Source organism: Cervus elaphus, chromosome 19, assembly GCF_910594005.1.
Source record: "Cervus elaphus chromosome 19, mCerEla1.1, whole genome shotgun sequence".
Classification (NCBI taxonomy): Eukaryota; Metazoa; Chordata; class Mammalia; order Artiodactyla; family Cervidae; genus Cervus; species Cervus elaphus.
Genome location: NC_057833.1, coordinates 83,243,480 through 83,271,248, shown reverse-complemented (window position 1 = coordinate 83,271,248; position 27,769 = coordinate 83,243,480). Strand labels below are relative to the sequence as shown.

General features: G+C 44.3%; 1 protein-coding gene across 2 annotated transcripts in view; it reads right to left on the bottom strand.

Moving 5' to 3' along the window:
- EPHB1 (EPH receptor B1) overlaps positions 1 to 27,769 on the bottom strand; it is a 451,560-nt gene that overhangs the window by 125,978 nt on the left and 297,813 nt on the right. The window lies entirely within an intron of this gene.

Genomic DNA, 27,769 nt, shown 5'->3' with positions numbered 1-27,769 from the left:
GTTTGGAGGACAGGAGTGACCTCTCCTGGGACTCAACATATTCAGGCATCTTGCATACAGTCTCACACAACCTGGGACCTACATGGTATGTGCATGGCAGTGGGACTGTTTCTCTGCAGGATGGGCTTCCAGAACACCTGGAGAAATGAATATTCACATTGTACAAGCATTGGTGCACAAAGCCATGTTGGGTAGGAGATTCACACAGCCACTATTTCTTACCCCATGATACAAGAAGAGCATAGGGGTCTGTCCCAAACACTCTGCTAGCTACCAGAGCTGGTCTTAAGCTGATAAGGCACTCAAAATGTTGGTGGTCAGATCTATTCATGGAAAACAAGAGATCTGAACAGACCATCTCTCCTACAAACCAGTCAGGCTCACCGGGACTCAAGGAAGGCAGCCTCTTTTCTCCGGACAGTTCCATCCCTGGCTGCTGTTCACACCTCAGCCTCTGCTGAGAGGCCTTGTTGCAAAACTCTAGAAAGCTTGGTCCCTAGAAAGAGGGCAGAATGCTGCTAAATTCATGGCTGCAGTCCCGAGCATTTTGAGATCCAGTTGGAGAATCTCCTGCCCAAGAACAGAATGGATCATAGCCTCCCGTTCCCAGGATGGGCTCTGCTTATCCTCAGTATCCACCTGATGGAAACAGACTCTGCCTGGAAGCCCCCCTTCTGAATGGAAGGCCTGCGGGAGCCACTGCTCTGGATAGTAATGCATTCAGAATTCACGCACGTGACTGTCGCCAGCTGAACGGAGACATGTGTAAAGTGGTTCATGCTGGAGACAGGAATCAAATGCCAACACACAGAATGAGGGAATAACAACAAGGTCGGGGGGCACCAGGGAAGGATTCTGTGTTGAATCAGTCAACAGCAAGCAGAGAGAGCAGAAAGCAAATATTAAATCGGATTCTATTAAAACATGAAAGAAAATCAGTGCTGTACTATATAAAGCCTATTAGACCTGAGCTAAAGCATAGTTTTCATGCATGCTTGTAACAGGGCAGGATTCATGAAGCATTTTTACTGAGGTCTTGCAAACAGCATTCAAGAATTTCCTACCCATCTGACCAGGGATAAACATCCATCTCTTTTGAAATCAGTGCACAGCTAGTAATGGGCAGGCATTGGGGATTGCCCTAGGTGAACTTCTATTGGGCATGGCCAGCCTTGTCTCACACCACATTCATCATTAACATCCATATTGGCCAGTGCCTGACTTAGACATGTCTGTTTGCTCGGATGGAGGAGACTCAGACCACAAGCTCCCCATGGTGAATGCCATCACTGTCTGACCCATTGTCACAGCAGACAGCCTAGCCTCAGCCACAGGCCACTGTTTCTCATAGTCATAAGAATTACATTCACCAAGCACTTGTTCCACGCCAGGCATGGGGTAAATCCTTTAACCATATTATCTTGCTGCATCCTGTGGCATGCTCTGGTTATCACTCGGAAAGCAGCCTTGGGCAGAGGGGCAGAGATGGTACTGTTGGGGACAGTGACCGTTTACCCCTCCCATCCATTGGAGACCGCCCCCCCCCCAATTCCAGTTACCTCCTCTTGTCCTTGAACTTCCACTTCATCCTCTCCCCCGACTCTACTCTCTCCACTTAAATTTGCATAAGTCATTGCCATTTAAAACCCAAACATGGTCACCTGGAATATCTTTTTCTATGTTAAATGTCCTCTCTTCACTCTCCAGCCAAGCTTCCCCAAAGTGGAGTCACACATCATACAGGCTATCCTTTCTCCCTGCTCAACCACCTGCAGTCTGGTTTCTCTCCCACTCCTCTATCATGCCTGCCTTTTTTTTTTTTTTTTTGGGTCAGGGGTAGATCCAACCAGTCCATCTTAGAGGAGATTAGTCCTGGGTCTTCACTGGAAGGAATGATGTTGAAGCTGAAATTCCAATACTTTGGCTACCTGATGCAAAAAACTGACTCACTGGAAAAGACCCTGATGCTGGGAAAGATTGAGGGCGACAACAGAAGATAAGATGGTTGGATGGCATCACTGACTCAATGGACATGGGTTTGGGTGGACTCCGGGAGTTGGTGATGGACAGGGAGGCCTGGCGTGCTGAGGTTCATGGGGTCGCAAAGAGTCGGACACGACTGAGCGACTGAACTGAACTGAAAGGGTAGTGTGGGGGGTTCCCTACTTGACAAATCCAGAGAATTTGGTCCTTACATTCCTAACATACTGTGTGGTCACTGGCCAGAACATAGGGACCCAACACACAGTTCGTCAATGGCATCTCCTTTCCTCAAATCTTTTCCTTCCTCTGTGTCTCTATCACCTCACAAAAATGGGTTCCACCAATTTTCCTGCCCTAAAGCAAAGCCTCTAATCATTTCTTCAACACCGCTTTCCATCTCTCCCATCCATTCTCATCCACCAGGGTGTGAGTTTCAAAATGTACATGGGATCATACCATTCTCTGCTCAAATACCAGTTATTTAAAAGTTTGCCCTCCTTTCCATGTCCTTCAAGTTCCCATATGGACTTGCTGCTCTTGATTTCACCTCTGGGTCATATTGTGACCAACAGGAAGCTCCCGCCACATCCTGTGTGCACTGAACTCACTTCACATCCCTAAGCCTCTGCACTGCATTTCTCTCCTTCGTCTGGAATTCTTCCCCTTCTGTCTACTTAAGGAACTCTTGCTCACCCTTCCAGATCCAGCACATTTCACTAGGAGACTTCCCTGATGCTCACAGCCATGCATCTCCCCTCTGGGCTTCCATAAGCCCATTTCTGGCTGTGTAACTCAGAATCGTATGGAGGTGAGAGTTGGAACATGAAGAAGGCTGAGTGCCAAAGAATTGATGCTTTTGAACTATGGTGTTGGAGAAGACGCTTGAGAGTCCCTTGGACAGCAAGGGAATCAAACCAGTGAATTCTCAAGGAAATCAACCTTGACTACTCATTGGAAGAACTGATGCTGAAACTGAAGCTCCAATACTTCGGCCTGATGCAAACAGCCAGTTCACTGGAAAAGACCCTGATGCTGGGAAAGATTGAAGGCAAAAGGAGAAGAGGGAGGCAGAGGATGAGATGGTTGGATGGCATCACCAATTCAGTGGACGTGAACTTGGACAAATTCCAGGAGATGGTGAGATACAGGGAAGCCTGGCATGCTGCAGTCCGTGGAGTCAGACACGACTTAGCAACTGAACAAAAACAACTTAGAATCCACCATCACACTGCGATGGGCTCTTCCTCTGCATCCTCACTACACTATGGCCTCCTGGTGAGCAGGGGCTGGTAGCTGGCTTGTCTCCATGATTCCCATGTCCAGCACTCTGTCTGGAGGGGGGGGCATTCTACCAGTTTTCGACCTCTGGTCAGTGTGCAAGGCTGTAGGTCACACGTGTGCACATGTGTGGGGCTGGGGGAAGATGCAGGAGCAGTGAGGACCTGTTGTGCCCCTGAGTGGTAGAGTGAAGTGAAAGTCACTCAGTCGTGTCTGACTCTTTGTGATCTCATGGACTATACAGTCCTTGAATTCTCTAGGCCAGCATACTGGAGTGGGCAGCCTTTCCCTTCTCCAGGGGATCTTCCCGACCCAGGAATTGAACCAGGGTCTCCTGCATTGCAGGCAGATTCTTTACCAACTGAGCTATCAGGGAAGCCCAAGTGGTAGAGGGTTTGGTAAAACACAAGTGGCAGAAGAGAAGCTGAACCATCCCTGATCCATCTATGTCCCTGGGAGCTGAGGAGACCCACCCTGGTCGATATTTTTTTTATGTCTGTTCATTTGCTTCCCATTCAAGAAGAAAAGCAGTGGGTTTCCGTGAATGATGAATTTTTCATGTCTATTTAAAACAGCCTTCATATGAAGCAAGCACGTCTCATCGATGGTTGCGCTCCAGGGCACATGCATCTGTGGGCCATGAACGGGGGTCTCTGGGAGCCATGGTTGCTGAGTCCAGGGCTACATAAATCTGAATCCTTTCCTTCCAAGATCAGGAGCAGACTTTAATGGCCCTCCCTGGAGAGCAGACTCAGACAGCCAGGAGAACCTGAATACCTATCTTGTGATCTCAGAAGCCAGCATGGGGCCTGGGTTCACAACGTACCCTTGTGGAGGTGAGGTCTGGGCCACAAACAACTTCTAGAACCTCATTCACTATTTATTTGTTCACTCACTCACTCTTTAAATAAATACTCCTGCACTATTTTGGGCACTTGGGAGATAGGATAAAGCAAACCAGATGTGCTTCTGCTCCCATGGAGTTTACATGGCGGGGAAGGTGGGGAAGCGACAGAAAAGAATAGAGAAATAAAGAGATAAAGGAGATGAATCCAGACAACAATAAGTGCCAGGAAATAAAGCTGCCCCTAGGCTCAGATTGCCTCCCTGCAATGCTTAGCTCCTGACCCTTTTCCTATGAGGTCCCTTCCAGGACAGGCAAGCCAGGTCCAGTATCTGGGCAGCTAAAACTTTGATGGTTCCCAAGTCCTGCATGGTCCTGATGACAAGGATGCATTTTTCCAAGTAGCCAGCTTGGGCCCTCCTGTGTCTTGACAGAGTGTGACCACAACAGAGCTGGCCTCCAAACAAATCTTCCTAAAGGAAGTGTCAGGGCCACTTCCTACTCATCTAGGCTGTAGCCCCATGTTTGGGGTCCACTTCCTACTCATCTAGGCTGTAGCCCCATGTTTGGGGTCCTCCCCCTGCAGAGAGAATTTGTCTAGCACCAGGTCCCCAGCAACATCCTTAGCAAGGAGGTCAACTGAGACCAGTTAAAAAAAAAAAAAGAAGAAGAAGAAAGAAAACCACCTTTAAAAGGGGGAATGGAGAGGGAACCAGAGAGAGAAGAAAATTTGCTTTATCCGTCCTCAGAAGCCCTCAGGAAGTGTGCTGGCAGGGCTCAGAGCCAGGGTCTCCTTGTCTAAGCTCCCTGCTCTCTCGTCCGCGTCCTCGTTTTTCTTAATTACATACAGACAGGCTTTTTGAAGCCTCTCTGATCTGTTGCCACGGTTACTACTGATGAAAGCTTCCTGCTAAAAGGGCTAGGAAAACTCAGTCCTTTTAAAGGATGGGAAAACTGCTGAGCTGTGATTCTCTGGGTGGGAGGAACATGGTGGATTCTGGACTATGGGGATGGGTCTCCAGGGTCTTCCAGGATGTGCCCGAGAGGTTAGCTCAGCCCACATGAAGCATGGATGGCACTGGGAATTCAGAAAGTTAGGCAGAATTTATCCTTCTAGAGCCATGAGCTACCCCAAGTGTTGTCACACTGAGATGGAATCTCCTGCTTCTTAATGTGTTTTGGGCCAGATGAATTTTTTTTTTTAAAAGAATTGAGAGACAGAGTGGGTGGGAAAGAGTCTGTGAGTTTATTTGTATAAAGCTGGAAATAAGAGCACTCTTGAATAATCAGAGGGGAAATAAGCTTAAGACAGGTAAGCCTCAAAAGCCAATTTTATCAGGAATCTTAAAAAAGCCAACATCCTAGTTTCAGAATTTAGACGTGAATTTCTGGCTGGTCCAAAGTACAGAGCAGGCAATGTCCAGCTAACTGTGCATTGCTGTTGCCAGGGTCTGTGTCCTTGTATCCCTCAGCATGGAGAGCAGGTGAAGATGAGAATCATAGGAAGGTGATATACTCCTGGGAGCCCCTTTGTGCAGGCTGGAATTGAACTCCTCTGCCTAAGGCCAGGTCCTCCCTTGTTTGTGAATGACCCCTTGAAGAATCTGATGAAAGTAACAAAGCTTTTCCTGAGAAAAATGAACATGTACTTGAACATATATGCGTGTTTTCAGAGACTCAGGGATCTCTGAAAACAACCAACAAACCTCTTAAATGTTTGCAGCAACAAAATTTTAAAAAATATTCTCTTGTTGGCAAAGCTTAGGAATGTGAACTTCTAAGCCTTAATTTTCTACCCCCATGCCCAGACCTGTGTGGAGAGCCCATAAAGATATAGAGGTTACAGGCTATAATGTTGGTAAACCCATATGTTTATTAATGAGACAAGATCCCTTACCTATGGAGTATTGGGAATTGTGGACACATTTAGCTAAGGATCAGAGCAAGTAATCCAGACACAAAGAGTTACAGACAGATGTTTGAGGAATGGTAGTAAGATCAATGAAGGACAAAATTTTTCGAGATGGTGTCTAGGCATCTTGCCCACAAGATTGGAGCTGTACTTGAGGTGAGGCACCTTGAAAGCTATTTGCTCTAATCTATGCCCTCTTGGCCACCTAACCCTTCTTGCAAGTACCCCCTAGGCAGAGGCCTAGTCTTGGGTATGGGGCTGTGTCTCCAGCATGGTTCCACACTTTCTGTCCTTTGGGCTTAAAATCTCTGTGTGCACTTATACATCTGCTTCCTGGACTCCCAAAAGGCAGTCTGACTTTGGCACAGTATCTGGTCTTGCTTGTTCTCCTTTCCCCCTGTGGACAGGGAAATCCCTCTTTTATACTTTGAGAGCAAACTGTGTCCTCTACTCAATATTCTCTTAGGAAAAAGGGTTGAAATAGGGTCTGTGAATGAGCCAGAAAGGAGATGGGATACTCAAGACTGTGGGATGCAGAGATAGTGTTCTCATGGCTAAGAAGAGTCAAGATTGTAGTTTGGAAAACTAACTGCATATTTTAATGTGAGTTGAGGGTTAAGAAGGGATAGAAAGGGAGATCAGAAAATAACATCATAGACAGGGGTGGCAGAAAAAAAAAAGTGAGGGGCCAGGAAGACATGTGAGGAGCAGGACCAAATGGGTTATCAAAAATGATAGTACTATCAGGACATCTCTACTCATGGCCCACTGTGACATACCTACTTTAAGAAATTGTGTCTGGGTGATTAGAAGGCTTCCTAGAGAAGAATAAAGGTCTTTGAGATTTTATGGAGAAACAGAAGTCAAGGAGAAAAAGCAGACATGGAATTGGGGGCTGTGGAGATCTAAAGAGGCCGTATATCAAAGCAAAATATGCAGGACTCTAAGTTAGGCTGGTGGTTATGCCTTTGTCCTCAGTACAGAACATAGGGCTAAAAGCAGAACGGGCTGGAGTGTAACATAAGCCAAAAAAGGGAAAGTTTGCAACTGTCAGAAAGGTAGTGGAGTTACCAGGTAAACATGAGGTCAGCCTCATGTTCAGTTTTGGCTCCCTCTTTGGGTAACTTGTTATTTGGAAACACTGTCAAAACAAAAAGCCCTCTATATTCTCTCTGGCTGCCATGTGTAGCTTTGGCACCCTTCAGCCAAAGTTCAGCTCTCAGTCTTTCTCTTGCACTTCTCTTTTCCTCCTGAGGCACCAGTTCCTCTTCCACCATTCCTTCACTTAGGTGTAGCTTTCCTGGGGAAGACTAGACAAGAATGACCACTATGCTAGAGGAAAGTGTTGTGATGCAGTGGACCATGCTGGTTCAGCACCTTGGAGAGGGGCGTGAGTCAACTTGCTCTCACTCCTTTCACTGGGATTCCCTGGATAGCAGTAGGCAGTTTCTAAAGATCCTCTCTCAGGTACCAATAACACCACAATAACAGGAGTCTATGACAGCAGGGCTTGGAAGGTCTTGTCTTTGGAGGTGGGATAAGTATATTACTATTTGAGGCCATATCAGGGGACCAAGAGTAAGCTATCAGGAATCTGATGAAAAGCAGTGGCATCAGTGGACAGACTGCTGAGGCACACTCCATTCAATAAAGAAGCTAAGAGGGGCTTAGGATCTTTGGAAAAAGCAGACCAAGTGTTGGCTATAATTCATGAGTGACAAAGACTAGACAATTGGAACACTGTTTTGCTCAAGGTGAAGATGGTAATATCTCAAATCCTAAAGTGGCTTTTCCTCAAAGGAAGTTAGTTGTGCTGGGGGCTTGAGGCACAGAACTGGAAACCTGAGTCAGATCTGTCTCTTTGCAAGCTTAGGTACACTGGTTACTCCCCTAAGAATGTAGGCTGTCTCTCCTGAGGCAAAGAGGAGAGGACATTGAAACCTGGAGCAATCATGTTGCTTTACTTTTCCTAATTGCCCCAGGGGCAATTTTATATCACTTTGAATGAGTTTAAACTAGACCCCAGGGACATGCCTTCCTGTGAACAGACACCTATGCCATCTGCAAGGACATCAGAAGGACAAGGCTTTGATTTGGTTACATGTGTTTGTTTCATACCACTGAGTAAGTAATCACTTTTGGTAGTTCATCTAGAAGATTTCTACAAGGATCATCTGAAAGATCAGAGAGATGGCTGTGGTTTCCATTTTAATAGAGTTCTGCATGGAGTTGTGAATTTCATATCAACAACAAACCCTACATGCAAAGTACTATCATAGGCATTTTGGTACATAAGTTAATGAAGCCTCATTTTCCCAACATCCCATGAGGTAGGAACTATCATCCCCATTTTATGTATAAGGGAACTGTAGCTCAGAGACATTAAATAACTTGCCTAAATTATGTGGCGGGTGAGTGCTGGAAGCAAGACTTGAGTATAAGTCTGGATGTTCCCAAAGCTCATCCTTAACAACTCTTCCCCCCAGGGTGGAGGCACCTAAAAGTGCAAGGTGCAGGTGTGATGCAAATACAGCCAGGTGCTGGGGGTAGGGGTAGGAGGAGGCTTCATGCCTCCTCTCATGAAGGCAGGAAGCTCTTGTTTCTGAACCATTTTAGTAGCTTCCCTGTAGAAACAGAGCAACCGTGGTTCCAGGGCTGCGCTGAGCATGTCTGCATGTGTTGCTCATTAGGGTCTTGGAAACACTGGGCCTGTGCTCAGGCAATTCCCCTAATCATAACAGTTAGTAATAAGAAGAAACGACTAGTCAAAACAAGGAGGGACCCTGCTGAGAGGGATTTCAGGAGCATTAAAGAACCTAGTGTTACACATTTCTCCAAACACCAATGTTTGCAGAAAGTATTTCTTATTTCACCAGCTTCGATGGAGCTAATTGTGTGGGAGAGAGGGGGTGGATTCACTTTCTGGGAAAAGAGCCCCCTCTCCCTGGCCCAAATTGAAGCCTGAGCATCTAGGTTTCCCCAGGGCTGCAGGAGCCCTTGGAGGATGGCTGAGGCCCCTGCCTTCGTGAGGCAGTGCATCCCAGCAGGAATGGCTTACGACCATCTGTGTCACTGCCTGTGGGGATAGGAGGCTGAATCTTCTATTTGTGGCCCCAAGTGAGGCCAGAGAGAGGGAAACTTAGATAGGATGCCCCCCGCAGATTCCCTGGGGACACTTCAATCAAGGAGAGATAGTGGTTATGTCATCTTATAGACCTGGTCTTCAAGACCTCCTTCCTGGCCCTGAAATAAGGCCTCAGGGCTTTCTGAAATGGTGAAAGGTGCACTGGAAAATTGGGCTGAGAGCCAGCTTTGTGACTTTGGGTAGGTCACTTGCATACTCTGAGCCTAATCTTTCACTCTTGGCTGATCCATCCATGTTCCTGAGACTCTACATTGCACTAAGACCCATACACAAGATTATGGTATGAAAAGTTCCCTGGTGTCTACCTGGAGGAGCTCCAAGTGTGCAGGGAAGGCAGGCACCTGCATGGCAGTCACACAAACCACTGACTGACAAGGCTGGTGGACACACGCCCCCTGGGCCTGGAGACGGACGCACGTTGTGCTGCAAGGGGACAAGCAGGGTCCCTGCTCTCTCCTCACTGACGAGGGACTCGAATAGCTGCATATACGTTGAAGCTGTCAGTGTATCTTGGTGTGTTCCACATGCACTAAAGACTATCTGGTAGTTACTCAGAAATCCCTGTCCATCCATCCACCTTCCAGCAGAGAAACAGTGACCACATACACACCTGTGCAGTGAATAGAAGACACTGTCTGGGACATTTGACATGAAGGCCCTCTGAAGACATCTTCCTGCTTATGACTTCTGAGGCCCCAGACAGACTTCCTCTATGGAATTTACCACATTTAAAACTAAATATGCAAAAAACTAAGATTATGGCATCTGGTCCCATCACTTCATGGCAAATTGGTGGGGGAAGAACAGAAACAGTGACTGATTTTATTTTCTTGGGCTCCAAAATCACTGCATGGTGACTGCAGCCATGAAATTAATTTCCTTGGAAGGAAAGTTATGACAAATTTAGATAACATATAAAAAGCAGAGATATCACTCTGCCAACAATGGCCCATATAGTTAAGGCTATGGTTATTCCAGTAGTGAAAGTTATTCCAGATGTGAGTGTTGAACCATTAAGAAGGCTGAGCACTGAAGAACTGATGCTTTTGAATTGTGTTGGAGAAGACTCTTGAGAGTCCTTTGGATAGCAAGGAGATCAAATCAGTCAATCCTAAAGGAAATCAACCCTGAATATTCACTGGAAGGACTGATGCTGAAGCTTAAGCTCCAATACTTTGGCCACCTGATGCATAGAGCTGGCTTACTGGAAAAGACCCTGATGCTGGGAAAGAGGAGGGCAAGAGGAGGGGCAAGAGGAGAAGGGGACATGACAGACAATGAGATGATTGGATGTCATCACTGACTCAATGGACATGAGTTTGAGCAAACTCCAGGAGATAGTGAAGGACAGGGAAGCCTGGCATGCTGCAGTTCCTGGGATGGCATGATTTAGCGACTGAACCACAAAGCTTGTCTACAGGGCTCCTACCCAGGTTAGGGAAGGCTGGACACTCCTAGACCCTGCTCATGGCATCTCTGACTCAAGTATCCCCAAATGGTCCCCACAGATCTTCCTCCTGAAAGATCCATACAGTAGGCCAGATCCTGCCAGGCATGCTCCAAGGTGTTTGCTGTCACCAGAGGCAACAGTCTAAGCCAGAGTCTTCTTGAAGTCAAAAGACTTTGGGACATACATCAGTCTTTGGCACAACAGAAAGATAGACCCTACTTTGGCAGAGCCTCCCACAGAGCAACATGTTTTAGAACATCATTTCTAATTGATACCAACTCAGACCCTGAACCACCCCAAACCACTTATTTGATTTAGCATGTCCTGACTCAGCCCAGAGCTTGGTAATTGCCCCCATGCTGGTGCAAGTGTGGAGGCTGAGATCAGGAAAGAAATCCAGAATAAGAAAATGGATGCTATGGGTCTTGAGATACAGTTGGTAGCCACTGGGCCAAGGTCTGTCAAGGATGAGGGTCACGCACATAATGGAAACCTTATAGGTAAAGCACCTCAGCTCCCTCAAACTCCTTGTAGGTCACAGCCTTCTGTGAACTCTCAAATACTAGGTACTAAATGGAGAAGGGCATGGATTTTCCAAGGTAGTTTTTAAAATACTATATCCATCTGGGCCAGACTGGACAAGCCCCTGCTGCATGTGGGGAGCTGGAGAGGGAGGCAGTAGCTGGGATGAGGTCTCAAGGCTACTGCATGATTAGCAGTCATCTCTCCTCACCATCCCCAGAGAGAGGGTGGTGCCCATGAAGGAGTCTTGCATCTCCACAGTTCTTCACAAATGACCAAAAGCCCCTTCACTGTGTGACAGAATTTTTCCAGTTGTCATAATTCTTTATCATTTTTAGAGACTGTGCAATAGAAAGGCACCAGAACAATAGCTGGGAAGAGACTATGGGTTACATAGTAATGGGTTATTCATTTAGTTTTCTCTAGGAAAACACAGAAGATAAAGAAGAGTTTTCAAAACAAACTTCAGATTTGCTATCATCCCCCTGGGGCTTCCTAGATGGCACAGTGGTGAAGAATCCTAGCTTGCTCTCTCCCCTTTTGATTTCCCCTCTTCTCTTGGTCACCTCTATCTCCTTCCTCCCTCTTCTCTTCTCCATGTAACTCTGTGTACCTCTCCAGGTGTCCCTCACTGTGGAGAAACTTTTCATCATTAACCTAGATGTTTTTATCATCAGTGCTGTATAGATGGAGAAGTCTTGAGGCTGTGAGAATAAAACTGAAAACCAGAGGCAAAAGGCTTAAATCCAAATCCTGAGAACACCAGAGAACTCCTGAATCCAGGGAACATTAATCTATAGGAGTTCATCAAATGTCTCCATACCTACACTGAAACCAAGCACCACCCAAGGGCCAACCAGCTCCAGAGCAAGACATACCACGCAAATTCTCCAGCAACACAAGAACATAAATCTGAGCCTCATAATCAGCCTGACCAAAGTCACACCAAACCCACTGAGATCTCAAAACTCATTACTGGACACTTCATTGCACTCCAGAGAGAAGAAATCCAACTCCACCCACCAGAACACTGACACAAGCTTCCCTAACCAGGAAACCTTGACAAGCCACTCGTCCAACCCCACCCACATTGAGGAACCTCCACAATAAAGAGGAACCACAAACTGCCAGAATACGGAAAGGCCACCCCAAACACAGCAACATAAACAAGATGAAAAGGCAGAGAAATACCCAGCAGGTAAAGGAACAGGATAAACGCCCACCAAACCAAACAAGAGAGGAGGAGATAGGGAATCTACCTGACAAAGAATTCCTAATAATGATAGCGAAAATGATCCAAAATCTTGAAAACAAAATGGAGTTAAAGATAAACAGCCCGGAGACAAGGATCGAGAAGATCCAAGAAAGGTTTAACAAGGACTTAGAAGAAATAAAAAAGAGTCAATATGCAATGAATAATGCAATAAATGAGATCAAAAACACTCTGGAGGGAACCAACAGTAGAATAACTGAGGCAGAAGATAGGATAAATGAGGTAGAAGATAGAATGGTAGAAATAAATGAAACAGAGAGAAAAAAAAGTTAAAAGAAATGAGGACAACCTCAGAGACCTCTGGGGCAATGTTAAATGCCCCAACATTCGAATCATAGGAGTCCCAGAAGAAGAAGACAAAAAGAAAGGCCATGAGAAAATACTCGAGGAGATAATAGTTGAAAACTTCCCTAAAATGGGAAAGGAAATAGCCACCAAAGTCCAAGAAACCCAGAGAGTCCCAAACATGATAAACCCAAGGCAAAACACCCCAAGACACATATTAATCAAATTAACAAAGATCAAACACAAAGAACAAATATTTAAAAGCAGCAAGGGAAAAACAACAAATAACACACAAGGGGATTCCCATAAGGATAACAGCTGCTCTTTCAATAGAAACTCTTCAGGCCAGAAGGGAATGGCAGGACATACTTAAAGTGATGAAAGAAAATAACCTACAGCCCAGATTACTGTACCCAGCAAGGATCTCATTCAAATATGAAGGAGAAATCAAAAGCTTTACAGACAAGCAAAAGCTGAGAGAACTCAGCATCACCAAACCAACTCTCCAACAAATGCTAAAGGATCTTCTCTAGACAGGAAACACAGAAAGAGTGTAGAAACTTGAACCCAAAACAATAAAGTAAATGGCAACAGGATCATACTTATCAATAATCATCTTAAATGTAAATGGGTTGAATGCCCCAACCAAAAAGAAAAGACTGGCTGAATGGATACAAAAACAAGACCCCTATATATGTTGTCTACAAGAGACCCATGTCGAAACAAGGGACACATACAGACTGAAAGTGAAGGGCTGGAAAACGATATTCCATGCAAATAGAGACCAAAGGAAAGCAGGAGTAGCACTACTCATATCAGATAAAATAAACTTTAAAACAAAGGCTGTGAAAAGAGACAAAGATGGACACTACATAATGATCAAAGGATCAATCCAAGAAGAAGATACAACAATCATAAATATATATGCACCCAACATAGGAGCACCACAACATATAAGACAAATGCTAACAAGTATGAAAGGGGAAATTAACAATAACACAATAATAGTGGGAGACTTTAATACCTCACTGACACCTATGGATAGATCAACTAAACAGAAAATTAACAAGGAAACACAAACTTTAAATGATACAATAGACCAGTTAGACCTAATTGATATCTATAGGACATTTCACCCCAGAACAATGAATTTCACCTTTTTCTCAAGTGCACATGGAACCTTCTCCAAGATAGATCACATCCTGGGCCATAAATCTAGCCTTGGTAAATTCAAAAAAATTGAAATCATTCCAAGTATCTTTTCTGACCACAATGGAATAAGATTAGATGTCAATTACAGGATAAAAACTATTAAAAATTCCAACATATGGAGGCTGAACAACACACACTGAATAACCAACAAGTCACAGAAGAAATCAAAAAAGAAATCAAAGTATGCATAGAAACAAATGAAAATGAAAACACAACAACCCAAAACCTACAGGACACTGTAAAAGCATTGCTAAGGGGAAGGTTCATAGCAATACAGGCTTACCTCAAGAAACAAGAGAAAAGTCAAATAAATAACCTAACTCTACATCTAAAGCAACTTGAAAAGGAAGAAAATATGAACCCCAGGGTTAGTGGAAGGGAAGAAATCTTAAAAATTAGGGCAGAAATAAATGCAAAAGAAACAAAAGAGACCATAGCAAAAATCAACAAAGCTAAAAGCTGGTTATTTGAGAAGATAAATAAAATTGACAAACCATTAGCCAGACTCATCAAGAAACAAAGGGAGAAAAATCAAATCAACAAAATTAGAAATGAAAATGGAGAGATCACAACAGACAACATAGACATACAAAGGATCATATGAGACTATTATCAGCAACTACATGCAAATAAAATGTACAACTTGGAAGAAATGGACAAATTCTTAGAAAAGTATAACTTTCCAAAATTGAACCAGAAAGAAATAGAAAATCTTAACAGACCCATCACAAGCACGGAAATTGAAACTGTAATGAGAAATCTTCCAACAAACAAAAGCCCAGGACCAGACGGCTTCACAGCTGAATTCTACCAAAAATTTAGAGAAGAACTAACACCTATCCTACTCAAAATCCTCTAGAAAATTGCAGAGGAAGGTAAACTTCCAAACTCATTCTATGAAGCCACCATCACCCTAATACCAAAACCTGACAAATATGCCACAAAAAAATAAAACTACAGGCCAATATCACTGATGAACATAGATGCAAAAATCGTTAACAAAATTCTAGAAAACAGAAACCAACAACATATTAAAAAGATCATATATCATGACCAAGTGGGCTTTATCCCAGGGATGCAAGGATTCTTCAATGTCTGCAAATCAATCAATGTAATACACCACATTAATAAATTGAAAAATAAAAACCATATGATTATCTCAATAGATGCAGAGAAAGCCTTTGACAACATTCAACATTCATTTATGATGAAAACCCTTCAAAAGCAGGAATAGAAGGAACATACCTCAACATAATAAAAGCTATTTATGACAAACCCTCAGCAAACATTATCCTCAATGGTGAAAAACTGAAAGCATTTCCCCTAAAGTCAGGAAAAAGACAATGGTGCCCACTCTCACCACTACTATTTAACATAGTTTTGGAAGTTTTGGCCACAGCAGTCAGAGCAGAAAAAGAAATAAAAGGAATCCAGATAGGAAAAGAAGAAGTAAAACTCTCACTGTTTGCAGATGACATGATCCTCTACACAGAAAACCCTAAAGACTCCACCAGAAAATTACTAGAGCTAATCAATGAATATAGTAAAGTTGCAGGATATAAAATTAACACATAGAAATCCCTTGCATTCCTATACACTAACAATGAGAAAACAGAAAGAGAAATTAAGGAAACAATTCCATTCATCACTGCAACGAAAATAATAAAATGCTTAGGAATATATCTACCTAAAGAAACAAAAGACCTATATATAGAAAACTATAAAACACTGGTGAAAGAAATCAAAGAGGACACAAATAGATGCAGAAATATACTGTGTTCATGGATCAGAAGAATCAATATAGTGAAAATAAGTATACTATCCAAAACAATCTATGGATTCAATGCAATCCCCATCAAGCTACCAATGGTATTTTACAGAGAACTAAAACAAATAATTTCACAATTTGTACGGAAATACAAAAAACCTTGAATAGCCAAAGCAACCCTGAGAAAGAAGAATGGAACTGGAGGAATCAACTGGAGCCTGACTTCAGTCTCTACTACAAAGCCACAGTCATCAAGACTGTATGGTACTGGCACAAAGACAGAAATATAGATCAATGGAACAAAACAGAAAGCCATGAGATAAATCCACGCACCTATGGACACCTTATCTTCGACAAAGGAGGCAAGAATATACAATGGAAAGAAAAGACAATCTCTTTAACAAGTGGTGATGGGAAAACTGGTCAACCACTTGTAAAAGAATGAAACTAGAACACTTTCTGACACCATACACAAAAATAAACTCAAAATGGATTAATATCTAAATGTAAGACCAGAAACTATTAAACTAGAGGAAAACATAGGCAAAACACTCTCCAACATAAACCACAGCAGGATCCTCTATGACCCACTTCCCAGAATATTGGAAATAAAAGCAAAAATAAACAAATGGGACCTAAGTAAAATCAAAAGCTTCTGCACAACAAAGGAAACTATAAGTAAGGTGAAAAAACAGCCTCAGAATGGGAGACAGTAATAGCAAACGAAGCAATGGACAAAGGATTAATCTCAAAAACATACAAGCAACTCCTGCAGCTCAATTCCAGAAAAATAAAAGACCAAATCAAAAAGTGGGCCAAAGAACTAAACAGACATTTCTCCAAAGAAGACATACAGATGGCTAACAAACACATGAAAAGATGCTCAACATCACTCATTATCAGAGAATGCAAATCAAAACCACAATGAGGTACCACTTTATGCCAGTCAGAATGGCTGCTATCCAAAAGTCTATAAGCAATAAATGCTGGAGAGGGTGTGGAGAAAAGGGAACCCTCTTACACTGTTGGTGGGAATGCAAACTAGTACAGCCACTATGGAGAACAGTGTGGAGATTCCTTAAAAAACTGGAAATAAAACTGCCATATGACCCAGCAATCCCACTACTGGGCATACACACTGAGAAAACCAGAATTGAAAGAGATACGTGTACCCCAGTGTTCATCACAGCACTGTTTATAATAGCTCGGACATGGAAGCAACCTAGATGTCCATCCAGCAGATTAATGGATAAGAAAGCTGTGGTATATATACTCAATGGAATATTACTCAGCCATTAAAAAGAATTCATCTGAATCAGTTCTAATGAGATGGATGAAACTGGAGCCCATTATACAGAGTGAAGTAAGCCAGAAAGAAAAACACCAATACAGCATACTAACGCATACATATGGAATTTAGAAAGATGGTAGTGATAACCCTGTATTTGAGACAGCAAAAGAGACACAGATGTATTGAACAGTCTTTTGGACTTGGTGGGAGAGGGCGAGGGTGGGACGATATGGGAGAATGGCATTGAAACATGTAAATTATCATATGTGAAAGGAATCTCCAGTCCAGGTTCGATGCATGATACAGGGTGCTCAGGGCTGGTGCACTGGGATGACCCAGAGGGATGGGATGGGGAGGGAGGTGGGATGGGGGTTCAGGATGGGGAACACATGTACACCCATGGAGGATTCAAGTCAACGTATGAAAAAACCAATACAATATTGTAAAATAAAATAAATAAATGGGAAAAAAAAAAAAAAAAAGAATCCACCTGCCAATGCAGGAGACACAGGAGACGCAAGTTCAACCTCTGGGTCAGGAAGATCCCCTGTGTGAGGAAATGGCAACCCACTCCAGTACTTTTCCCTGGAGAACCCCATGGGCAGAGGAGCTTGATGGGCTACAGCCCATGGGGTCGCAAAGAATCTGACATGACTGAGTGACTGAATCTCCCAGCACCGCCCTATGTGGTTCTAAGAGAGACTTGTGTTGCCTCTTTCTGCGTGTACAAAAAGGCCCAGATCCTAAGACAACAATTCAAGGTCAAGGGAACAAAAAGAAAAGTTGAAAAAGGCAGGTATACCTCCCAGAAAGGTATGGGTCATCCAAAATCAAGTCCTGATTCTGACATGTCATAGACACACTCATTTTTGGCATGGGAAGGAATCCTGGAGGTTAGAGTGTGTCCCTGGTGGTGAATGCCCTCTACTGTCCTTACCTGGTTGGCCAACTTCTGTTTGATTTCTCCAGTGATGGGAAGCTCACTATTCCCACCACCAGGAAGTCCTTTGCTAATGGTAATCATAACCTATTTGAAAAATATAATGAAAAAAATTACCTATTCACAATAGCCACAAATCCCATAAAATTCATATGACTAAATCTCACAAGGCTTGTAGAATGCTTGTATGAAGACAACTATAAAACTTTACTTAAGGACATAAAAGAAGACTTGAACACATGCTCCTGGATGAAAGGATGCAGATCATAAAGATAACTGTCATCTCCAAAGTAACCCATATATTCAGTGCTTTCCCAGTCCCAATGAAATAGGATTGATTAATGAGTTGTGCCAAGCTGATTTCAAAGTTCATCTTGCAGATAAAACTGTTTAAGAGTTGGCAAGACATTTTGACAATGAATAATATGTACAAACTTCTTTTACCAGTTATTGAAATATACAACAAAGCTACCATCTTCAGAACAGCTTAGAACTGGTGCCAGAAAAGACTAAAACAATCAATGGTAAGGAATAAAGATGAGTACAGACAGGCACTTAGTCTGTAACAAAAGAGGCATTTCACTAACATTTTGGATAATTCAGATGGAGCTGATGGGATGCTATTTTTAATAAGAGAAATAAGAATACTAATATCATGTCTTACACAAACTAAGTTTTAGATGAAGGAAGGAGCTAAAACTAAACACCATATAAAGAACTAAAATAAAGTGAGAGTGTTTTTATATATTAAAGTGGGGAAGACATACACAAAATCCAGGCAAAAAGTCAAGACTGAAATCCCCCAAACCAGAAATAAAAAAAGGTCAAATTTAAGCTCAAAAATTAAAAATCTCGAAAATGCCAAAAATGTATTCATAGAGTTAAAAATAAGTAGAAGGCTGCACAATCCCAAGTGGCTCAAGAGGTAAAGAACCCACCTGCAGTGAAGGAAATGCGGGAGACATGGGTTCAATCCTGGCGTTAGGAAGATCTAATGGAGGAGGAAATGGCAACCCACTCCAGTTGCCTAGAAAATCCCATGGACAGAGGATCCTGGAAGGCTATGGTCCATAGGGTCACAAAGAGTTGGACATGATTGGGCACATACACAGAAGAGGGCTGGGGGACAAGATGTCACATTTAATTGACAGGCATCTAGAAGTCAATTTTTAAAAACAGAAAAAGGGCAAAAACAGTCAATTTCCAGGAGACAAAATAAATTTGTCAATAAATGTATGAAAAAGACAGTGATTTATACTAAGGGAAATACTGTCAAAATTTTTAGGAGGTCGGTCAAACTGGCAAAAGCCTGAGTCTTGATAACATCCAGTTGAGCCCGTGGGTGTAAAAGCAAGATGTACGCCACTGGTGGGGGTGTCACTTGGTCAAGTCCTAGTCCTCTGGGACAGCACTTTGATTGGCTTTCTGAGTACATGCGCCCAGCAACCCAGCAATTCTATTTCTAGGTTAATTTCCTCCACAAATATAGGCTTGTGTGCCCTCAAGGTATGTCTGAGCATTTTCATTTTTATTTATATTAGTGAAATGCTGTGTTGACCACCTATGGGGGACTATATAACACAGCAGAGGTGACTGTGCCTCCACCCTCTCCCCTCTCACCCACTGTCCCCCCTCCATCATCTTCTGCTTTCCCCACCCACCAATTCTCTTCTCTTCCCCAGTCTTGCTGAAGGTCATTCCAAGCCACTTCCATAGAGCTCACAAAATGACACTAGACCAATCACACACGTAGTCCTTCACTGTTTCAAATGGGCAGCAGCATTAGTTTGGGGTCAGGCCATCTCAGAGGCAATGGAGTGCCCTCCTAAGGATTGAAGCCTAGCACTGAGGGTAAGGAGCTCTACCTGGTCAGGTCTGGGCAGAAATTGGGCCCTGCCACTCACGAACAAATGTATGAGCTAGGGCACTAGCCATGCTGGACCTCAGTTCTCTCATCTATACATTGGGAATAACAGTAGTACCACTTTATATTCTGTGAGGGTAATTGAGAAAATCCACATCAGGGCTTAATCAGCACCAGCTATCATGTTAGACGTACTGTTACTTGCTTGTGCTCTTGATCTAGTTGGTTGTGGCCAGGGGTACCAGGCACATGGTACTTGGGATCCACTCAGAAAGGGCCTTAACCATAGGCTATGGTGGTGCACAGCCTTCACCATGCTTGGGGTGCAGGCATGGGTGTGACTGACCTTAACAGAGCTGCTTGCAGCCCTTTCACTGGCATGACCACAAAGCCTACCCTTTGCTCACAGTACAGTGACTTTTCACCTCATGTGAAAGTTCCTCTGTGCTGGCTAGCAAATAGCATCCTTGAGGGGAATAGAGTGGCTTTCTAACTTTCCTCACTGAGCACTGGCAGGGCTTGGTGGTGACCTGGCTTCCCACTGCCCCCTCCCCCAACTGCCCACCTTCTGGGCATGTCTGATGCAGCAGAGCCAGCCTGTACCAAGCTGCATCTCAATCTCACTACACAGGTGCCATGCTGGCCTCTTTCCACTCAACAACGCTGAGCATCCTTTACTGCCACTTACAAGGTGAGCAGAGCTTGGTGATAACCCAGAGGATCTGCTCAAAAACCCCCTTAGACATCTTCTTGCAAGTCTAAGTCCATAGCCATGAGGAGCTAGGGGGAAGCAACATATCATGACCACCATTGCCCCAACCTTCTCTCTACAGAATGGGAAGGGAGGACAGAGGGACTTTTGTGTCCAAGTGGCATTTGGCCCTCTACCCATCAACCCCTGAGACCATTCACTCTTCTTAATGCGGTCTCAGAGTCAGAGCACCTTGGTTGTGCTGGGCAGAGGTAGTTTCTGGCATAAGTTGGAGGGAATACTGGTCCTTCAACAGTTGACTTAAGACTGGAGCCTGCTCTGTCTGTGCAAAATCATCCATGATCATTTACCCACTGGGGAGTCTAGACTTTAAGCCCACAGCCAACCCCCATCATAAGAATTCTCAGTTGTCTGGCTCCAAATGTGTACTTTACAGCCCATTGCACGGAAATTTTCTCAGAAGACCAACACAGAGTTTCAAAATAAATCACTATGAAATGCTAGTGTCCTGGTCCTATGCCACACATAATTCAAAGAGTATGGACAAGCCCACACTGACTACAAGACTCATTTCTTTCTACTTTACCCAATTTCCCATACAATTCAGAAATCTTCCTGGCAGGAATACCTCTTCGTACAATTCCAGTCAATGTACTTCACTAATTACACAGGTAGCTTTGCTCACTTGGACAGTGTTCAGAATACATCCTTATCCTAATTGAGAGTGGCTTCCTTCTATGAGAGTCAAAGACACCTGGAGCCCCTGGTCTCAGTCACACCCAAGCAAAGCCATCAGTGACATATGTGGGTCTCTGGCTCTAACTGCTTTGTTTCATTCACATGTTTTCACCAGTCAGGGGATATAGAAGATCACTCTCATGATTTGAGAAAGGGTTGGCTAGTGCCAGGTTTCTAAAATGGCAGGTAGAAGGTCAGAGAATGAAAAAGAGGGTGGAGCCAGGAACCCCACCCAGTGTAATGGAGTTGAGCGTGGGTTCTGAGTCCAGCCCTCAAGGAAGCTTAATGATCAGTAACAGAGAGGTATAGTAGGCTCATATGGTACCAGGACTGATTGGCAGTGGTGAAATTGAAAGCTGATTGCAAAGAGGAAATTGGCTGAAGGTCTAGGAGTGAGTCCCAGACCTAACCCCCCTAGGGGACTTGGGCTTGGCCTCTGGTGTCAGAATTGGATCAGGATCTGATTCTGGGTTACATGGATGGAAGAAGGAGGGACTAGGGGAACCAGGACCCTAGTCACATCTGGGGATCACCTGTGAGCGGCTGGGGACCAAGGTGGTCTGCACCAGCAATACATGGATTTGTGATCACATCATGATGGGGTCGAGATGGGCATGATGATATAAGATTCCAGTCAACCTAGGATGACTCTCCAGAAGCGATTGCTCTAAAATGCCCATTCCCCCCACCACCCCCCACCCCACATTTTCTGTTCTGATTTTGGAATGTGCAATCCAGATATGACTCAAACCTTATTCATAACAACCAAAACACAGACAAGTTTTTGAGACCTTACCATACATCTGATGCTGAGTTAGGTGTATACATCATCACAACTCGGCACAATGATAAACAATATCTTCATTTTATGGAAAAAATGGAGGTTCAGAGAGGTTAAGTAACCACAGTAACAGAGGGGTAGAGTCAAGAGTGAAGTCTGGTCTGCCTGATCCCAACAGCAGGCCTCTTACCACTTGGCTATGTTGGGCACCTACCATGTAAACACACAGAGGGGATTTAAAAAAATCAGATTATTATGTCAACAGCTTCCAGTCCAGTGGACAGAGAAAGCCCTACACCTGAACAGATCTGAATAGAAGATTCAGAGCATGCACCTTCTTTCCTGGGGATGAAGTAAGATGCTGGCAGAAGAGAGACGATGTACAGCCACGTGCCTCTGACTGTCTCCTCTTTTGAGGAGGAGAATTAGAGCAGGGAAGATTTAAGAACCCTGAGCCATAGCTGCCATCCAATTCAAGCGTCCATCCCAGGCCAGCCCCGCCTGGGACCAAAACCTGCAAATTAGACATCAAAGCCATTGCCTGAAGGCCACCAAGGAGCATTCGGGACAACAGTGAATCCTCCAGCCATGCATTAGACAACTTTGTTCTGATTTTCAAAATAGAAAAGAGAGTAGATTAAATGAATAAATTTTGCCTCAATCCCCTCCTACTTCTGAAACTTCATAGTTAAATCAATGCTTTCTGAGTCTTAAGGAAACAGTGACAAAACCCAGCATGGGCCTTTAAGTATTCAGTTCAGTTCAGCCACTCAGTCGTGTCCGACTCTTTGTGACCCCACAAATCGCAGCATGCCAGGCCTCCCTGTCCATCACAAACTCCCGGAGTTTACTCAAACTCAGGTCTATCGAGTTGGTGATGTCATCTAGCCATCTCATCCTCTGTCATCCCCTTTTCCTCCTGTCCCCAGTCCCTCCCAGCATCTGGGTTTTTTCCAATGAGTCAACTCTTTGCATGAGGTGACCAAAGTATTGGAGTTTCAGCTTCAGCATCAGTCCTTCCAATGAACACCCAGGACTGATCTCCTTTAGGATGGACTGGTTGGATCTCCTTGCAGTCCAAGGGACTCTCAAGAGTCTTCTTCAACACCACAATTTAAAAGCATCAATTTTTTGGCACTCCTCGAAGTATAAGTCAGGACAAATGACATTGTTTCTTTGTCTAAAAGTTTATGAGCCTTTAGAGAAAAAGAATATAGACAATGTACCTAGATTTCAAGGACAGTAACTGAAAAAAGTACACAGATACTTGTGTACCAAAGGAAGAAATGTTAGCTAAATGATAATTCCAGTGCTTGGATTCAAGCTGCTTTGAAAATAGCACAAAAGTAGAGTGTACAACTCCAATAATAGTAGTAAAACAAAATAGCTTTCATTGACTGCATCCTATATGCCAAACACTGTTCTAAATAGTGTTCTAAATATTACTCCATTTATACCCTTGACAACACAGTGAGGCAGATGCTAACACTACACCCACTTTATGAATGAGAAAATGGAGACAGAGAACTATGTCACTTGCCCCACATCACACAGCTGGAAAGTGTCAGAGCAGTGCTTGAACTCAACCCTAGAGCATAGACCACAAAGCCCACACTTTCAACCAATTATGCTAATAATTTTCAGTTGAAATCAGTTTTCAAAATGGTGTATACTTGAAAGAGCACCATGCCCAAACCCACAAGGCTGAAAGGTCTGAAGTTATACATGTAAGTGTGGGAAAGAAAAGACCCAGCTGGGCAGTATGTCCCGAAGAGACAAACAAAAACTTTGAATGTTTGGAAGTAAAAATGTCTGATTGGAGCCCATGGTTTGATAGGCTGCACCGAAGTGAACAATCAACAGGATCCCAGTCTCAGAAGAGCCACCAAATTTCTGTGGACCATGCTTGGAGGTCAGGGTCGTATGTTTCATTCTGGCTGCCATATTTTAAGAGTTGGATTGATAAATGTGAGAGATTCAGAATAGGCAGCCAGGACACTGAGGCTCAGGAGATCATGCACATTAGGGAGTAGATGATGTTTGGCCTACAGTAGGTGATTGAGGAAGGATGAGAAAGTTGTTCATAAGCAATGGAACCAAAGGCTCCACCTGCAGGACACTGCTCCTCAGTGATGGACCAGGGGTGAGGAGGGGAGGAAGGCAGTGCCTGATCCAAGGTGCAGAAGCTCTCTCTTACAGTGATAGGTGATGGCTGCCTAGCAATGGAGTAGAGCCACCCTGCAAAAAAATTCAGCTGTTTGTCATCACAAATATTCAGAAAGCTAAAAATGAAATGACCACTTCTCAGGGTTGTTGGACAGATGAGGCTGACACCAGGGAGGAGTTTGAGAGGCAGGGCCTAGAAGGCCACTCGAAGTGTTAATAATCTGTGACTCCAAATGCCCATAAGACGAAATGTTCTTAAGATGAAAAACTGAAACAGAAATGTCAGCGCTTATGCCCAGCTATTAGCTTAAAACTTAGAACTACATGATGCCTCCTAAGGGTTATATTCACTTGGGCCCAACAACTGTGAAAAGAAATTGTAGACTATAGAAGTGTGAAAGCTCAAATACACAGGCAATGCTGGCCCTTCTTGAAACAGCAGTGACAGCTATAAATAGCTTTCAACTCACTGTCACATGCCCTCAATTCTACATCCAGGTGTATACACTATCCGAATCCAGGTGCTCAGAGAAACAGCTTACCCCATGACATTTGTTCCTCCGTGACCCTTGTTGGAATTTCACCTCAAGGAAAACACACATTACCTCCACTTCAAAAGTACAAATGATATGTTTTTACGTGGATCACATACCAGGGTAAATCAAGGAGCTCCTTTACCTACAGAAAGGGGCACACTGTGGAACTTTTCCTAAAGCCCTGATCAGTAATGAATGAGTAAAACTAACCTTGAGTAAAGTAGCCCTCTTTCAATAGGTTGCAACTCTAGACGAAGAGAAATGTGTTTTTGAAAAGGTTGGCTTTGGGGAAGTATTTAAAATCATCCCCAATGTGTCGGCATGTGAGTAAGCAGTCCCCAGTTTATAACACTGGATTCCTGTGCCCTGTGGAGTTCTGTCGCCCTAGGGGAAGTTCCCTGCTCTATTGGACTAAAGGGTCCCTCCCTGAAACGATGGCACCCAGAGGCTACCCCTGGACCTTCTCACTAGGTGGTGAGAAGGACCATCTGAGGGGTGAGACCCATCACCCCATCACTCTACTCACCTGATCCTCCATCTGAGCTCAGGAGACCGGTCCCCACCAGTCACCAGTCACTTTGCTTCTGCTTCAGTTTCCCCTCCATCCTCCCTGAGCCTGCTCCAGCCAGGCGGGGCTCTCTCATCTCTACTCTCTCTCCTCCATCACTGCTCCCACCACCAAAGACAGAGAATGGAATGAAAACTGAGCCAGAGCAGGTGAGGGTGGTTCTGAGAACTAGTGAGATCCTCCCCTGAAACACTCAACACAGACACACACTCACATCACACCCACTCCTCTTCTCTTCTTCCTCGGGTATGTATTCATACCCTCCCAACCCCCCCAACTCTCCAGTCTGCTACACAAGACACTGGTGGGGAGGAGCAGGTGCTTTGATTCCACTCGGCAGGAATTCACTCAGTGGCCTTTTTCCCCAGGAGTCATAAAGCAGAGGACAGAGAAACATGACCTAATTCTAAAGCAATGTTCTCAAACTTTAGTGAGCTTCAGAATCACCTGGAGGGCTTGTTAACACTCAGCTCTCTGCCTCCTTTTCTCCCTACTCCCCCTCCCCAGAGTACCTCATTCAGGAGGTCTAGAGAGGGGTGAGAATTTGTATTTCTAACAAGTTCCCTGGTGACACTGAGGCTGCTTGTCCAAGCACTGCATCTAAAAACAATTGCTATAAAGGAAACCATTACTGGCCATCTTGTCAAGCATAAGCCAGCAGGACCCAGGATCGGTGGAAGAAGGTTATGATCTGATGGCCTTACAGACTTTTCACAGAGGCATGAAGACTATCAGAACTGGCTGCAGAGGAGTTCCTTCTTTCTCTGTCATCTCAAGGCCCTTTCCATTCCCTGAGTCCTGCTCCCCTCTTCTTTATCCTGCCTGGAAAGACCAAGTTTGGGCAATGCCACACTCCTGGGCAGTCCATCCAAGGACTATGTTCCCTCTATCATAGGGACCACTCTGCTGCCCTGGGACAGTTGGGATGAAAGAGGTTAACAGCTGCCAACAAAGAATGAAACATGAGCTTAACAGAGAGAAATGGGAATAGGCAGAGATGAGAGAAGGAAGAGTGGACTCTTTTCCTTTGCTATGGGAGGCAGATTCAAGAGCAAGAGCAACAGCAAATCTCCATCACCCCATGGCCATCTCCAACATCCTCCTAAGAGCTACCAAAGTGTAGTTCTCAATTTGTGTGACATCATGGCACTGGAGGCAGACAGTCGTGAGCTTTCATCCTGGTGCTGCCATGACATCCTGTCATTAGTTCCCACAACCTCCTAATCTGAGTTCCATCATGCCCAATTCAGCCAATAAGAAGCCCCAGTTCACAGAAGATGTCACATGTCCCAGGCCACACACTTTAGGATCTACACCCAACATGCCTGCCTTGCTGCTCAGCCTCTCTGAGTCAGGAGGAAAGTCAAAGGTGGTCACTGGAGGACCACAGGGACTGGCTGCCAATGTGTCTCCCATGAGAGAGGACAGCGGTATAGGACGATAATTTCTGGAGCCCCTTCTAACACTCCACCTCTATGATCAAAACTGCAGAGGTAACCCAGTGCATTTGAAGAAGAAATAAAGAAACAAGACAAGCACTAGCTTGTCTCTGTGATCCATCAAAGTTTCTCCCATGTGGGTGATGGAGAAAAAAAGGGGTTTTGTGGTCAGAAATGTAACAAGGCAATTATTTTTACACCAATCCTTTCACATAGTTTTTCACAGACAGCAATTTTATAAGACATAATTATCTATTTTCACCTGCTTCATAAATTCCTCCTTTCCATTTCTTCCCCCATAAATAGAAATTACTTAAAACTGAAGACATGCATTTTGGTGCTCACAGGGCTGCATACTTCCTCATGCATTCCTGGCTCACACCTCTTTCCTGCTGGCCCACCCATCACACTTCCAGGACCATGAGACCCTCCTGCGAAAGAAGTGGGTCTGACCCTGAGGAGTCACGGAGTCCCTGCTCCCTGAGAACTGAGAGCCCAGTTCCTCAGCCACCGCTCCTGCCCAGTTTCTCAGCATCTCTCAGTTCTGGAGGCGAGCTGCACCTGGAATCCTCAGATGCTCTGTCTGCGGCTCCCTCCTCCGACGGCCTGTCCACTCCCAGTGGCCGTCACCTTCTCATTTGTTTTCATTGAGAGCTCCAGGCCAAGGTGAATGGTGACTGTGATCTGAACTGCACGATAGATCCTGCTGTGACACTCGGGGCTGGCATCAAACCTGTTCTCCCCCTGAGGACATCACTTTTATTTTTAGATCTCCAATCATGCTGGAAGCTTCCATATCTGCTGCAATCTTCACACTTTCCAGGGATGTAACCAAAGCAAGTTCTAACACTGATTGACAGTTTACTATGAACCAGGCACCGAGCCAAAGACTCCATAATATGATTTTGTTTAATCCTCACAACAACCCAGAGAAGCATGCATTATTATGAGGTCATGAGAAGAAAACAATAGAACGTAAGAAAGGTAAGAGATTAGTTCAATTCACAGAAACAGTAAGAGACAGAGACAAGATTCAAACTTCTGTCTGTGAAGTGCCAAGCC